Here is a 17,410-nt window from a genome sequence, read left to right on the forward strand (position 1 = left end):
AGTTGGATGCCCAGGAAAGTCGATGGTAGAGTTTTAGACCAAACCCAAAGGCTCAAGAACCTGGAGAGCCGATGTCTAAGCGCATGAGAAGATGAATGCACTAGCTCAGAGAGCAAATTTGCACTTCCTCTGCATTTTGTTCAGGCCCTCAGTGGACTGGATAATATAAAGCTGTATTGGCAAGGACAATTTCTTTATTCAGTCTACCAATTCAAATGCTCATCTCTTCTAGAAACAGTCTCATGAACGCACCAAGAAATCATGTTTTACCAGTTCTTTGGGCATCCAGTCAAGTGGATTCACAAATTTTAACTGTCACTTGGGGTCAGCCCACCTCATCCAACCAAGTTTCCATTGTCTTCCAAACGTCCAAAGTTTTATATATATATACACACACACACACACACACACACATATATATATATAATGAAAAAAATTTCTGCATTCAGAAATGTGTAGAACTGATCTAAGTACATGAAATCTGATATGGTTTGGCTCTGTGTTCCACTCAAATCTCATCTTGTAGTTCCCATAATTCCCATGTGTTATAGGAGAGACACCTTGGGAGATGATTGAATCATTGGGGTGGGGCTTTTCCCAGGCTGTTCTCATGATAGTGAATGAGTCTCACAAGATATGATGGTTTTAAAAACAGGAGTTTCTCTGCACAAGCCCTCTCTTTGCCTGCTGCCATCCACCTAAAATGTGACTTGCTCCTCCTTGCCTTCCACGGTGACTGTGAGGCTTTCCCAGCCATGTGGAACTGTAAATCCAATAAACTTCTTTCTTTTGTAAATTGCCCAGTCTCGGGGACACATTTATCAACAGCATGAAAACAGACTAATACAAAAGCAGTTATACAAATTGGCAAGTATGTTTGAGTAAGGATTTTTTGTTTCCCTAACGGTCTTAACACTGAAACTTTTTCATCTTGGTAGAAAATGGAAGCAAGAAAAAATTGTGAGGATCAATTTTTTGAAAAATCAACCATTATCTTGTCCTGATATTCTTTGCGTTCTTCAATGATTTTTGTTTTGTTATACCTCTGCAGTATGCTATCACACCCCTTAAATTTGTCACATGAACAAATTTATTTATGTTTCTTCTCAAAAATCATGAGTCTCCTCACCAGAACATATGTTAACAACAATGGTGCTTTTGAATAGAATGAATAATGCAATATTTTATTGGTGACATTCATAAAACAGTGAGCATTGCAAATACAACAAACATTAATATAACCTGTGGTCCTCACACTACACTTTGAAATTTGTTTTTGCAATTCACCAGTAATTGAATACAATCAATCAATCGTTGGTCTATTACATATGTTAATTCAAATATTTGTAACTCTATTGCATTTTGAAACTTGCTGTCTAACTAGATTGCCAATGCTATCCCAGAATGCACAAAGAAAAAAAAGCACTGATAGAGAAATAAAACTAGAAAGTAAAAACTCTGAGTATAGTTGTGACCGAGGGTTAGGGGGCAATGGTGCAGAAAGGAAAGCTGGGATAGAAATGATGCATGTTAATTCATATAGCAATGCATTCATCCATTTGAGGTAATGCAAACTCATGATAAAAGTAAAATGACCAAATCCAATTATATGCATCAATTCTATCTTCTTGAGCAATTATCATTCTTTTGTAAACTGCAATTTTGGCCACTTGTGTGTACCAACCCTTAATTGTCGTAATTCTCTAGTTTTCTAGCATTTTGTAATGAGATATTTAGCACACAACACTGCTGCTGCCAGCTATTTACACTGTGGAATTGAATTACTGAACAGACATTTAAAAAACTATGGGAGGCAGCCACTTAACAGCATTTTTAAGTATTTCATTCTTTTATTTCATATTTAAAGATGGCAGATTTTTGATAGAATATGTAGTGAACGTAAGGTCCCAGACCATGGCTGCTACCATCCTTTCCATGTCATAGTCTCATCAAGAATTACAGAAGTTCTCTCCTTTATTAAGTGATCCCGATACAGACAAGGAAAATACGATGCATCTACTGGTTTCTTAGGTATTATTAAAACTTCTTTCTCAGCAATAGAATTTTTAATAGACACTAGAAATAGATATTGGTCATAATGTACCAACCACCTTTCAAAAGGAGTCTGCATGGACTTCCAAAGCACTGTAGTCTTTAATGTGTTTCTTCATATAATTGAGTCAGCCAATGGGTGACAATGTTGAGGGATTACTAATGTCATGGGGGATGCAGGGTGGGTATGGTTGGGAAGACTACCTAGATTATTTCACTTTTTTTTTTTTTTTTTTTTTCAAAAGAAGGCCATGTCACCCATTCTTCTCAAATATACCAACTGGCTTTCCAAGAGTGACTTTCAGTGACATTTTAAATTGGTTAGTAACAGTGACGCTGATGGTTAGTAGAGGAGAACTGGTCCTGGGCATGGGACATTTGGCTTCTCCTGTGCCTCTGCTCCTCACTAGTTATGCAATTCATTTACACTGCCTGGGATGTGAGTTTGAGGTTGAAGAGGTTGAGTTAAATTTGTAAAATACCTTTAAGAATCAAATTTTGTTAACTACTAGTGATCTGTGAGTTGTGTATTTTCCCAAGCATTTCCCAAGCCTTCAAATAAGCTCATGGTTACTTGAAGCTAATTTTATGTAGTCTTTATGGTTTTCTGATTGCCCATTCTTGTGTTTGTTGCCTTTTTTAAAGTAAATTGTTAAAAGGTCTGAATATGAACGATTTTGGAATTGAACATTTTCTTACTTATTTTATTGTTTGGCCCCATTTTTTCTCCTCTTATTTTTGGACTGCTAAATTGAAAATACATTTTAAAACTTTTTGTTTCCTGATCTCTCATTCATTGTTTGGAATGCCTTATGTTAGACTTTGATCTTGCTTGCTTGCTCTCATAATGTTCCATTTTGTCCATGGTCCTCCTGAGAAGATCTTTCAGAAATCACCATTTTGCTCACGCTGTTCTTTTTGCATTTTCTTTATTGAATATTTATCAAGGCCTAAATTCTCTCTTCAGTTTTTGAATCTCTTTCAACTTATATTCAACTCTTACTTATTTCTTGCATTTAAATAACATTCCATTTAGTCCATTTATGTCTAGACGTCCACTACCTTATGTCCAAAACTACATGTATTCCCTTCTCACCCATGACATTGTTATATAAATATACTGGGTTTTGTCCATGGTTCCCATCTCATAACTTCCATAGTCCTTGTTAGAGCCTGTTTTAATGTTGACAGCACTTTAGGCTCCAGGAGGAGGCCTTAGAAAACACAAATCTCTGTCAACATTTTTTGCCCTCCTTTGCCTGCCCAAAACAGGACTTAGTCTTCCCCTGCTTTTCTGATTGTGGGGAGTAAGACCCTCATTTCAGAAGGGGTCCTATCTTGTACCCTGGAGGAAGAAATTCTGCACAGAAAGGCCAAGAAGAATCTGGACAGAACTTGCTGGGTTTCCCCACTCAGCCTATGAGCATTAGAGCATATACTTTTTGTTCAATCATTTCTATGCAGTGGTTAATTATGCCTATCCAACTATGTCTCCATAAAAGGTCCTGGAGTGTGGTGTGACCAGGTGCATGGAAGCTGTGTCCTTTCCCTCATACCTCACCCCATGCATCTCTTCATGTGTATACTTTGTAATAAACAAGTAAACATACATGTTTCACCAAGTTCTGTCAGATGCTCTTGCAAATTAATTGAACCCCAAGATGGGGTCATGGGAACCTCTACTTGAAGCGGGTTGGTCAGAAGTTCCGGAGACCTGGACATCCAACTGGTGGGAAGTGATGTGGGGGACAGTCTTGCAGGATTGAATCCTCAACCCATGGGATCTGACACTATCTCCAGGTAGATAGTGTTGGAATTGAATTGGAAGGACACCTAGCTGGTGTGCGCTGCAGAACTGATGGCTTGCTTGGTGTATGGGGAGAAACCCCTACTTACAGAAGTCTTTAAAAAAAAGAAAGAAAGAAAAAAAGAAAGAAGAAAGAAAGAAAAAAAGAAAGAAGAAAGAAAGAAAGAAAGAAAGAAAGAAAGAAAGAAAGAAAGAAAGAAAGAAAGAAAGAGAAAGAAAGAAAACAAGTCTTTTGTGATGATTTTTTGTGGTATAAAAGCAAGAAAAAAAGTTCATCTTTTATTCTTTTTTTTTTTGGCCTACCTCAACATTCCTTTTTTTCTTAGATAATGATGTCATTATCAACAGTCTTTACTGCTAGAAATTTTGGCACACCCTCAGCCTCGCCTTTCATATTCATCTTCCAATGGGTCACCATCCCCATTGCCACAGCCTTGGCTTGTACATTCTAATTTCAATTCATATCCTTCCCTCACTTCCGGAGATGTAATTTTTATAGAGTTAAACTGTATAAAGGGTGTTCCTAAAGACTGAAGATGCTTGTGGGAGAGAATTTGGCATCTCTTTTCTCAGCTGGTCATTTGGCTAGGCAGCTAACTTGTTCATTTGTCCTGCATCTACGTGGGCAGAGCAAAAGTAATTCGAGAGAAAGAGATGACAGCACAGAGCAAAAGAGTGGCAGAGCAGCCATCAGGAAAATGCATGAGTTCTCTTTGGGTCAAGGGGAATCACAGAGGCCTGGCAGCTAGAGCAAATGACTCACAAAGGGACTATGATATTTTGATGGGGGCATGAGCTAAAAGATTTGGAAGACATTGTGATGGAGCTGCTTGGTGCCTACACACAGACATTCACAAGAGCCAGAGGATCAGAGACCAGCAACCTCAAGACATGTATATAGATTTAGACCTTGACAAGCGAAGGTAGAGGATGTGTCTGTGGGTGGAGATGTGTCTCAGAGCTTATCAATGAACTTTACCTAGCCCCAGAAACAAGATCAAAAGGGAGACTTATCCTTCCCTTCTTCGTGTCTTTGCAGCCACACAGCTGGCTGCAGTGGATATCTTTAAATGTGGTAGAAAAAAAAGTTTTAAACCAAAAATGAAGAATTATAATTTTAAAAACCAGAAGTGCTTGGGAGATTTTGAAATCTCCCCAAGATGTGATTTAGCATAGGTCCACGGGATAGGGAAACTTGACATAGTGCAAGGGGCAATGATGAAGAAAAAAACTTTATCTTTACCCTACCATTCTGAGACAACTGAATAAACTACCTAGTTTAACCACACTGTATAATATTTTTCTACTTACATGTCTATTTCCCCAGCCAGGCCTCTGTATCCCTAGTACCTTACATTTCATGTATATTCAAAGATATCTATTGAATGAATGGGGGATTACATGTACAAATAAATCACTCTTCAAAGAAGTATATCAAGGGAGATGTGAGGGACACAAAAAAGGGAAATATTACACAAAAATGATCTGCATTTTTAAGGCGATAGATGCTATTTAAGTAGTGAAACATGTATATTCATAGCTAAAAATGACATTCATAATTGCCTGTATGAATCCCATCCTTCTTCCCTCTCTGTCCTCGCCTCCCTTTTAATCTAAAATCTACCTCTACAAAAGACATACAGTTTCTATTATGCTTTAGAATGCCATTTACTTTGGTTGTAGTCTATTGACTGGCTAATTGTGTATGTTAACCAACACTTACCTATATGAAGATGATATGTAAAAACCACATTAGCCATTGTTTGTTCTAGGTCATCATTTTCCTTTCTTCACATTTTTTAATGTAATATTCTCAAATCTTCATACATAGTTCCTTTATCAGATTTTGAAACTGCAAATATGAACTTTGCAGAGGCTCTTTCAGAAGATAGGGCATATGTTACTTTTCTTCTTTAAAAAATTGTGCTTTCCATTGCTTTCTGCTTTAGAGCAGCAAACCAATACTGCCATCCACTGTTTCTCTGAATAATCTTTTCCCCACGGTTCTCACCAAGATGTTTTGAAGTAAAACCTGACAAGAAAAGTAAATCCTTCGCAAGGAGGGGGAGTTTTGAGCAAGCACTGCCCCAACTGTCATGAAGAAATCAGACATGACTTATCTTCTTTTTCCAAATACCTCCATGGAGAAGAAACATTAGAAAATGTGACCAGGTCCACAAGGTTTTAGAGAGTCTTCTTTCTGGATAACATAGGAGGGAGTAATTACCTAGTTCCTCTTTGCTCACTGTTGAACTTTGCTTCATTCACCCCCAGGCTCAGGGCCATCTCTCACCCCAGTCACATTCTAATGCTTCAGGAGGAAAGCCAGTCTTTTTTCGCCAAGCCAGCAAACAGGGTGCCTGTCTGTCTTACATTCCAGTCAAACAGGCTTCCAGACAGGAGCATATATTCCTCATATATAAATGTCTAACTGATTTTATTCCTTTCTGTTCTGCTCTACACCTATTCCACCCTTACTGTGTATCTCTTTTTGTCTTACTCTTTTCATTGTCAGTTCAGCTTTCAACTAATACATTTGTCACTAAGATTTTGAGAAATTCGTTATTTTCTTCCCCCCGTGAAATAGAATGGACCCTTTAAATGACACAGCTCAACTCAAGGGGCCAAGATTTAAGTCACTGTTACAAGGCCTTGAAATGACCCAGTCCAATTCCCTGATTCTACAGTGAAGAAACTGAGACCCAGAGAGAAGTAAAACACCTAGAGCAATGGAATCATTCAATGGAAAAACCAGTAACAAAACCTGTCTCTCAACCCGTGGTCAAATATTATTTTCCTGCAAAATGCACCTTCTAGAAGCACAGTTCATGTTTCTGCCCCCAGGCTGCAAACATTTTAAATGGCATAGAAAAAAAATAAATCTCCCTGAAGGTGCCTTTGTTTCTTCATGCCTCTTATCACTCCTCTTGCCTCTCACCTCTTGAAAAAGCAAGATGCCTAGGTTGAGAAAGGATTGGCAAGAGTCATATTCTTTGTCCATTTCCCTCAGGAGAGAAGGTGTGGGAGCTAGTGGCCTGGAAAGGGGAACAGAGAGGAGGACTGTCTGTCTTTTTGTCCCGTTTTAGTAAGAGGACAATTGAATGTTATTTTACTTATCTAGATTTATAGCTTCTACACTAGGAGACATCAATTCCTTCATTCACTCAGGCACCATTTACGTCTGAACTGTTCTTTAGATTTATGCAGGTCATATCTCCTTATTATCTTTGAAATAGCCCTAAAGCAGTCTGAGTGGTAATACTAGAAACTAAGCATCTCACTCAGTGTTTATTCAATGTTATTCATTCAGCAAACATAACTTGCTTTAATAAACACACAAATATGTGTTTCCTGTTTCCATCAGATGCCCTTTCAATGAGGGGTTACCACTTTCGACTTTATGGGTTGACATTGCGTGGGTGTGAAGTTGAGCCATACTGAAAATGATGATCAGTCTCAAGTGCTTTAAGAAAAATCATTGTTTTCTCTTAATGGATTTTTTTTCTAAATAAGTGATTATCAAAGATGAAAGTTATTTAGAAAATTTATTGGACGCTGGTAGGTATAAACTACATTGTGAAAGAAGGACCACAATGGGTAGAAAAGGGCACCAATTAGTTTGTGACGTTAAAGGTAGGAAGAAAATGGCTATTTACCAAAATCCTATTATGTAAACGAGGCATTGTGTAAGAAATTTTGAACATGTCATTCTAGTCTTCATAAAGCTGTGGAAGTCATTATAATTATATTCACTTTTTCGATGAATAAACCAAGACTAGGAGAACAAGGGACTTCTCTGAGGTTAGTTAGCATGTAAGAGTCAACATGAGGAACAAGTCCAGGTGTGTCTAAAGAGACGGCTTGCAGGAGGGAGTGAGCTTAAGGCATACACTGGCAACAGGAAGTTGACTTACTTGGCTGGAGGGGAGAATTCATAAGTAATATTGAGGCAGGGGCCTAGTAAGATTGAAACTCTGAATGCTACATTAAAATTATTTTATCCTGTACACAATGAGGAATCATTGGTGCTTTTTAAGATTGGAAGGGTCATCAAAGTTGTGTTTTAGGGAAAGAAATCTGGGAGTCTTGTGAAAAGGGGACATTGTGAAAAATAAGATCAAGTTAAACTATTACAATAGCCCAGAAATGGTACTCCAATAGTCCTTATCCACAGTTTCGCTTCCTGTGTTTCAGTGACCTAGTCAACCACAGTCTGAAAACAAGTGACTGCAGTAGAATAAGGTATTTTCAGAGAGGGAGAAGCAGTGACTTTCAGTACAGGACATTGTTATATTTGTTCTGTTTTATGATTAGTTATTGTTGTTAATCTTTTATTGTGCCTAAATTAAACTTTCTGTAGGTATGTGTGTATAGGAAAAAACATAGTAAAAACGGTCAACTCTTTGTATCTGTGGGTCCTACAACTGCAGATTAAACCAACTGCAAATCAAAAGTATTTTTTTAAAAATACAACAATAAAAATCATACAAATAAAACATACAGTATAACAACTATTTACATAGCATTTACATTGTATTAGGTATTATAAGTAATCTAGAGGTTATTTCAAGTATTTGGGAAGATGTACTCTAGGCTATAAGTAAATAATGTGCCATTTTATATAAGAGACTTGAGCTGTTATGAATTTTGGTATCTGCAGGGGGTCCTAGAACCAGTCCCCTCCCCAGGATACTGAGAGAAAACTATACAGGGTTTGGTACTATCCTTGATTTCAGGCATTCACTAGGGTCTTGGATTGTATTCCTCACACATAAAGGGGGACTACAGTAATAGAAAGATAAAAAGAAACTATATAGGGTGACCTACTTCTTAGTTCATTGAGCCTGCTGTAACAGAATACCATAGACTGGGTGGCTTATAAACAATGGAAAATTATTTCTCTCAGTTCTGGAGGCTGGAAAGTCCAAGATCAAACTCCAGAAGAATCAATGTCTGCTGAGGGCAAGCTTCCTGATTCATAGACAACTGTCTTCTTGCTCTAGCCTTACATGGTAGAAGGGGCAAGAGAGTTCTTGGGCACTTCTTTCAAAAGGACACTAATCCCACTCATAAGGGCTCTTATGACCTAATTCCCTATCAAAGGCCCCACCTACAGGTATCGCATTGGGCCTTAGGATTTAACATGTGAATTTTGGGTGGACACAAACATTCAATACACCACCTTAAATTAACAGATAATGACCTGACAATGTCATTAATTAATTAATTCCACAATATTTATCACTGTTCTAGGTATAAGCACCTTACTCTTCAATAAGGAGCCTATTTTTAAAGATTAACATTTTATTTTGAAATGTGGATCCATACACAGTTATAGGAAATAATGAAGAGAAATTCTGTTTTCCCTTTTCCCAGTTTCTCCCAATGGTAATATCTTGCAAAATTATTATACAATATCACAATCAGGATACTGACATTAATACACTCTCATGATGTTATTCAGATTTCCTCAGGTGTACTTGTACCCATATGTTTTTAAAAAATTCTTATTTATTCTACAGTCAGGCCTAGTACTTATTACTATGTTTAATCAGTTTCTATCATAAATCTTCATCAGTTCTCTAGTTCACCACAAGGAGAGTCTAAGAACCTTGTTAAATGCACCACTGACCACCCTTTCCTTCACTCAGGTCCCAAAACAGTATTCTCGAACTGTGTTTAAAACTTAGTTCTTGTGGTTAAAACCTGCTTCTTCTTTCCTTCAGCTGGTTTTTATATATCCTGAAAGTTTTGGAAAACTTGTTAGGCTTTTTTTTCTCTGACATTCCAATAAATACAATCTATTAATTTACTGGAATGGTATTCATTCTTATAAAGCCACGTATTCTCTTAGTCTCAAGGCACACATTCTTCTCTCCTGCAAGGATCTGTCTACATTATGGCCTCCAAATGCAGCATACCAGACCGATAGATGTCATTTCTTATTTGAATTGAGCATTGGGACTTCGGGTATTATTCTTAATGTCTCTGGGCCTTTTGATATTCTTGCCAGATTTTATTGAGATATAATTGACAAGTAGCAATTCTATTTTCCAGATTTATTGAGGTATAATTGACAAGTAGCAATTTTATATAAAGTGGACAATGTGATATTTTGATATACATATATCACGAAATGATGACCATTATCAAGATAATTAACATATCTGCCACATGACAAAATTGTGTTTTCTTGTGATAAGGACATCTAAGATCTACTCTCTTAGCAAATTTCAAGTATACAATACAATGCTATTAACTATAGTCACTATGCTATACATTAGATGTCCAGAATATTCATCTCATACAACTTTGTACCTTGTGTGCAACATCTCCCTATTTCCTCCAACCCCAGATTCTATTAATCACCTTCATATTCTCTACTTCTAGAAGTTCAATTCTTTTAGATTTCATATGTAAGTGGATCATGCAATATTTGCCTTTCTGTGCTTCATTTATTTCATTTAGCATAATGTCCTCTAGTTTCAGCCAAGGAGTCAGAAATGACAGGATTTTCTTAAGGCTAGATAATTTTGTATTGTGTGTGTGATATATATATATCACATTTTTTTCATCCAGTCATCCACTGATGGACACTTAGGTTGATTCGGTATCTTGGCCATTGTGAATAATGCTGCAATGCCAATTTAATTTCCTTTGGATAAATATCCAGAAGTAGGATTGCTAAATCATATGGTAGTTTGTTTTAAAATTTTTGAGGAACCTCCATACTGTTTTCTAAATTGGCTGTACTAATTTACATTCTCATTAACAGTGTACAGGGTTACCTCTGTCTACATACTCACCAACACTTGTTATCTTTTGTCTGTTTTCTAATAGCTATTCTACCAAGTATGAAGTGGTGTCTTACTGTGTTTTCAATTGGCATTTGCCTAGTGATTAGTGATGCTGAACATTTTATTCATATACCTACTGGTCATTTGCATGCCTTCTTTTGGGAAAGTCTGGTTAGGCCCCCTTGCACTTTTTTAAATTTGAGTTTTGGTTTTCTTATGATTGGGCTGTTTCTTATCTATTTCTGATATTAATCCCTCATAAGATATGTGGTTTGTAAATTTTTTTTTCCTATTTTGTAGGTTGTCTCTTCACTCTCTTGATTGTATCCTTTGCTGTGCATAAGTTTTTGGTTTGATACAACCTACTTTGTCTCCTTTTGCTTTTGTCGTGTATGCCTTTGGGATCATATCCAAAGTAATCACTGTACAGATCAATACTAATATGTTTTTTTCTCATTTTTTTCCTAGTAGTTTTACATTTTTAGGTCATACATTTAAGTCTGTAATCAGTTGGAGCTGATTTTTATTTATGATGTGAGACAAGGGTTCAATTTCATTCTTCTACAAGTGGATATTCAGTTTTTCAAAAATATTTATTGAAGAGACTGTCTTTTTCCCACTGTATGTTCTTGGCATCATTGTTGAAGATCAGTTGATCATAAATGTGTGGATGTATTTCTAGGCTCTCTTTTCTGTTTTATTGGTCTATATGTTTTAATGCCAGTATCACAATGTTTTCATTACTATATCATCATAGTATATACATCATCGTAGATGTTGAAATTAGGTGGCATGAAACGTCTAGTTTTGTTCTTAAAAAAAAAAAAGTTAATGTAAAAATCACTTGTGTTTCTATACATTAACAGCAAACTACCCTCTCCCCCACAATTAAAAATAAAAACTACCTCATTGTAAGCATTAAATAGTTAGGAATAAATTTAACCAGGGAGGTGAAATATCTGTATACTAAAAATAATAAAACATTAATGAAAAAAATTGAAAAAGACACCAATAACTGGAAAGCTGTTCCTTTCACTTGAAACTGCCATGATGTGGTGGGACACTGACTGCGTCTTCTGCCCTTTCACTTCTGTTTTTATTGCTTTTTGTCCTGTTCATCAACCAAGCCTCTCATTTTCGTCTGCTGATTTCTCCTAAGACCTTGTTTTAGGAGAGGATCTACAGGCTCCTATGTGGTTCATGCATCTAACAAAGAGGAAAAAATACATGGAACTGGGGGAAATTAGGGATTCCTGTCCATGGGAAGCAGCGTAATGCGAAGAGGACTTGTTTAGAAGGCAGACTGCCTGGATTTGAACCCAAGCTCTGCCACTTACTGGCTATGTGATCTTCGGCAAATTGATTTTCATCTCTGAGGCTCAGTTTCTTCATTTATAATATGAGGATAGGTAACAATACCTTCTCTGCAGCATTAATTTAAATATTAGATAAGCTAATATAACTAAAGCACATAGCATAGTGCTTGGTACAAAATAAGCATCAACTTTTATTGTCAGAATTTTAAGTCATAGATATGAATGTCATATGGCAATCTTATGGCACCTATAGGCCTTCCCAGTGGCTAGATTGTTTTTAGAAATTGCCATTTCTTATTTGCCAAGGCTTTTTTATCCTTTTTATTACCTTATTTACCTACCTTTTTTAGTCCAAAAAATTGCTGTTTTGCTAGATAATATGGTAAGATTTAAAAAACATAAATTTGTTATTTAAAGGATAATAAAACACATATTTGCAGGGCTTTTCTGGTTGATAGTCATGCTAGAATGATATCTAAGTGTGTTTTTGAAAAGGGAACAAGTTTAATTGAACAGATATTATGTGTAGTCTTGTACTAACATTATAGAACTGTTATTTCAATCTTTAAAATAACACTTTGGAGATGGTATCAAATTCTTTTTCTTAATTTTATTTAAAAAATTTTTTTTTAACTTTTTTAACTTTTATTTTAGGTTTGAGGATACATATACAGGTTTGTTATAGATGTAAACTCCTGTAACAGGAGTTTGTTGTTAATCAGAAGAGGATGCTAAAATGGAATAAATAACTTTTCCTAGGTCACAGGTCTGATTTCTGGCAGGCCAAAAGTAGAAAGAATATAGTGGCCCTTACACCTTAATATATCCCTTCCTCTTTTTATTGTGTACATTCTTGGAGAGTCTGTAATAAAAACAAGAGTCTCCCATTTTTCCCAACAAACATGGTTTTAAAATGATGGGTTAATAAATATACTAATGTAATAAAAAATTGAAGATTTTGGTTACCAAATTCTTTTATGGAAAAATGGTTTTAAAAGGATCATTTAAAATAAGTCTTTGAAGCCTAAATTTTCATTGCCAATTCCAGAAAGAGCGCATTTTAAGAGCCTTAAAATAAACTGTTTTTAAAAATTCTTACTTTTTTAGTGTTTTAAGGGTGAATTAAAATAATCTTAGTAACTCAATGAAAGTGTTTCTGTCTTTAACATTTTTGTCTTTCTTTGCATCTTATATGTAGCAGTTACAAAATAATATTTTGAGACAGAAAATGAAAACAGTAGAACCAATGATTTGATGGTCTTTAAGGGTGCCAAAATGTTTTCAACAAAATATTGATTCTCAGTGTGTCTAGTCCTCTTATTATTCCCTACCCATCTAGAATTCTCTGCTAGCAATCAAGCTGGCTAAAGTTGGGAAGATTACCAGATGCAGCAAATGCCACCAAAAAAAACCCTGAGTTAATCGCTAGGAAAAATGTTTTCTGAATAAATTCTTGTCCAAGGCAGAGGGATTCTCAGTTCAGGGAGGGTAAAAGTCCCTTGAAGAAAGGAATAGAACAGCCAGCAGTCCCTGAATTTATACCTCAAAGGCCACAGCCCTGCTTTCAATCACAGACAAGCACAATTTATCTACTGTCTAAGTTCTTATTTCTGGAAGTCCTCAGCAGCTTTGTCCCACTTATTAATGATTGGCTCTTGTGTTTTGATACAGTTTGGCTGTGTCCCCACCCAAATATCATCTTGAATTATAGCTCCCATAATCCCCACATGTCATGGGAGGGACCTGATGAGAGGTAATTGAATCATGGGGGTGGGTCTTTCCCTTTGTTCTCATGATAGAGAATAAATCTCATGATAGCTGCTTGTTTTATAAAGGGGAGTTTTCTACACAAGCTGTCTTGCCATGCCATGTAAGACATGCCTTTGTTTCTCTTTTGCCTTCTGCCATGATTGTGAGGCCAACTCCAGCCATGTGGAACTCTGAGCCCATGAAACTTCTTTCCTTTATAAATTGTCCAATCTCAGGTATGTCTTTATTAGCATGTGAGAACAGACTAATACAGGCTCTCATACATGTTTTCTTTCCCCATTGATTATTTCATCTTTATTTTTTACATATGACCACTGTATTTTTCATTATTGACTTCATGACCTCTGGTTTTGGTTGTTTTATAAATGACAGAAAATCAAATTTGATTTCATGAAAAGAACTCATTGGGTTTATGGAATCTAAGGAAAAGTTGATCAACAATTGAACTTTAAATCTAGCTGAGAATACAAGGAATTCAACTGTCACATTTGAGTTACTTACTATATCTTAAATATTCAACTTGTAGCCTACATAGTCTGGCTAAAATTTCTAGGAAAATGGAATAGTTGTTGCCATATAAAAGCTCCCACCAAAAACAACTAGAAAAAAATAGATTCATTAAAATATCATAGGTTAACAGCATCAGAGAGCTGTTGAAATGATGAGAATAAGGGAGCTAAGGAATATGGAGAGAGGAGGGTCATAGAGAAGTAGACTGGCGTTTTGCAGTTTCTTTTCTCTAGCTATATTTGCAAACTCTGGTTATGAGCCAGAAGTCAAATTTCTGGACTTTGCCTATGCAGAAATCAGCAGCTTCTAAATGGAGAAGTCAACAAAGCAGTTGAAAGTCTTGCAGAACCACATTAACAAAATTTGACACTTGAGAGACCATAAATTTTTGATCATTTTTTCCTAAAGATATTTGCTGAATTCTGAAATTTGGGGGTATGAGAAAATCAGAATGAAATGGAAAAACAGTAGCATTTTCTTCAGTCTCCTGGTAAAGAGATAAAGACTTCATGTCCTGCCAGGCAAAATGGTTCTCATTTGAAAGCCCTGGAGAGCTATGCCATATAAAGAATAAGTGAATGAAAATTAGACTGAATTCAGCTAACTCCCAAGCTGGGAAGTTTTTACACTGCTTATCTGAGGGGAGGGTTAAACCACTCTGAAGGATGAGCTCATCCTCTGCAATTTATGAACAAGGTATGGCGTTAAACCTAAGGTAATTAGGCCTGTTAAAAGATGGAATCGTGAGGCTAGAAATCAAGAGAATAATACAGCACTATAAATGCAAAAAACAAACCCATGGTTACATGCAAAAGTATGCATTAATATCACAAATACTTGAATGAAAAGAGCCAATCATGAAAGAGTACATATGATATGACTCCATCTATGTAAAGTTTGAAAACAGGTAAAATTTATCAGTACTATAAGGAGTCAGGATACTGGTTATACTTGATAGGGGTGTATTAGAAGGGCTTTTGAGGTGCTGATAATACTTTGCTATCTCATCTGGTTGCTGACCACAGATGTGTTTCCTTAGTGTCATTCATTGGGCTGTGCACTGGAAGTACCTGCATATCTCTGTATGTCAGTTATTTTTCAATAGTTTGCTTATAAATTATTATGTACCCACTGAATATATAAGACTGAGCTATGCAATTCTCCCTCATACATTGCTTTTTAACTATAAGTACCCTGCTAGTAACTGCCAAATGTTACATGTGCTGAAAATTGACGTGTTGAGAAATAATGGCGATGACATTATGTCAGTCACCATACTGTGGGATTTTATATACTATCTCTCCAAATCTCATAACGATCCTACTTTTAATAATATTACACAAAAGAAGTTTGTTTCTTCAGATAAAGTTATCTGAAAGTTAACTTTAAAGACAAAGAAAATAAAGAGGACAAACATTTTAAAGAAAATAAAACAAATATTTTATAACAAAATAACAAACCACAACATGCAAAAGTTGTATGATTATTCCAAAGGTTGAAAGTTACTAAACAAAGTAGCCCAGCATCTAAAAATTTGTGAATTGCATCTTTTTCCAGGCACTTAAGGCATTCAGAATTTATTGAAAATTTACTAGGTGTCAGACGTTTCTAAGAACTGTGGAAGTTACAAAGGAAACATATGCCTTGGTTTCGTCCCTTAAGATTCAAATAATCTACTCAGGGTTACAAGAGTTAAATCTGCAAAGCAATGAAGAGAATAACACAAAGGAATGTAGTTGAAACTACTAAAATATGTCAGGTGTTCCATGGGTAGTCTAATATGAAAGATATTGATGCAGGATGGAGTGACTGGAAAGCTTATTGAAGGAGGTGGAGCAGGAGCTGGGTTTTATGAAGGTGATTGACTAGCAAAGTTTCTTGGAGATCTAATTAACACATGTTGTGTTGGACAGCTGAAGATTACCTGTTCTATAATAGTATGAATTGATATCATAAATGGTTCTGATGCCATTATGATGTATCATGTGTGAATAATTCATGCATAGACTAATGGAGCCATACAATGGAACTGCAGGGGTGTTACAAATTAGAATTTATGTGCATTGACATAGCAGTGGGTAGGAGCTGGTGTAGTGTTTGCCCCCCTCACTATTCCAAGCTGTGCACTGAATTCACAAAAATCTTTCTCAAAATCATTTATACAAACAGTTTTACAATGTATGTCCAAAGGAAAATTAGAGGAAGGGGGCAAAATCACTTGATTATGAGTTTTACAATGGACACAACCTTCTGAACATTATTTAAAAACTTTTCTTTGGTTGAAAATTTAGTTGATAATATAATTTAATTATCTTGAAATTCTGTGTTACACTACTAGAAGATTTCTTGAATAAGCCCACTATTCCTTTGCTATTGTCATTGGATTTTTCTTTTTGCCTCTGAAATTACCAAAATTCATACAAAGTTGGCCTTCCATATCCATGTGTTCCAACTCCGCCCATTCAACTGACCACAAATTTAAAATATTTGGTGGCTGGGTATGGTGGCATATGCCTGTAATCCCAGAGCTTTGGGAGGTCAAGGCGGGAGGCTGCTTGAAGCCAGCAGCTCAAAACTAACCTGGGCAATATAGCAAGGCCTCATATCTACAAAAAATAAAAACAAACAAATAAATTAGCCAGGCATGGGGGCATTCGCCTATAGTCTCAGCAACTCAGGAGGCTGAGGTGGGAGGATTGCTTGAGCCCAGGAATTTGAGGCCACAATGAGCTATGATCATTGCTACTATATTCCAGCCTGGTGGCAGAGACCTGTCTCGAAAAAAGGGAAAAAAAACACAATAAAAATAATACAAATTAAAAACAGTATGTCAAAATAATTGTTTACATAGCATTTACACTGTATCTAGTATAGGTAATCTAGAGATGATTAAAAGTATATGAGAGAATGTACACAGGTTATTTGCAAATACTATACCATTTTATATCATTTTAATCCATTTATGGATTTTGGTTTCTTCAAGGGGTCCTGGAACCAAACCCCCATAGATACAGAGGAAGGACTGTATTAGTTTTCTGGGCCTTTTATTGGGGGGGGGGGGGCTGAAGCATAATTTAACCCTTAACTAGTTACTATATAACTGGTATTTAAGAAGTATAGTATTTTGCGTTTTAGTTTTGACTGCTACTTGGATGTAA

Source organism: Callithrix jacchus, chromosome 8 (assembly GCF_049354715.1).
Source record: "Callithrix jacchus isolate 240 chromosome 8, calJac240_pri, whole genome shotgun sequence".
Taxonomy (NCBI): Eukaryota; Metazoa; Chordata; class Mammalia; order Primates; family Cebidae; genus Callithrix; species Callithrix jacchus.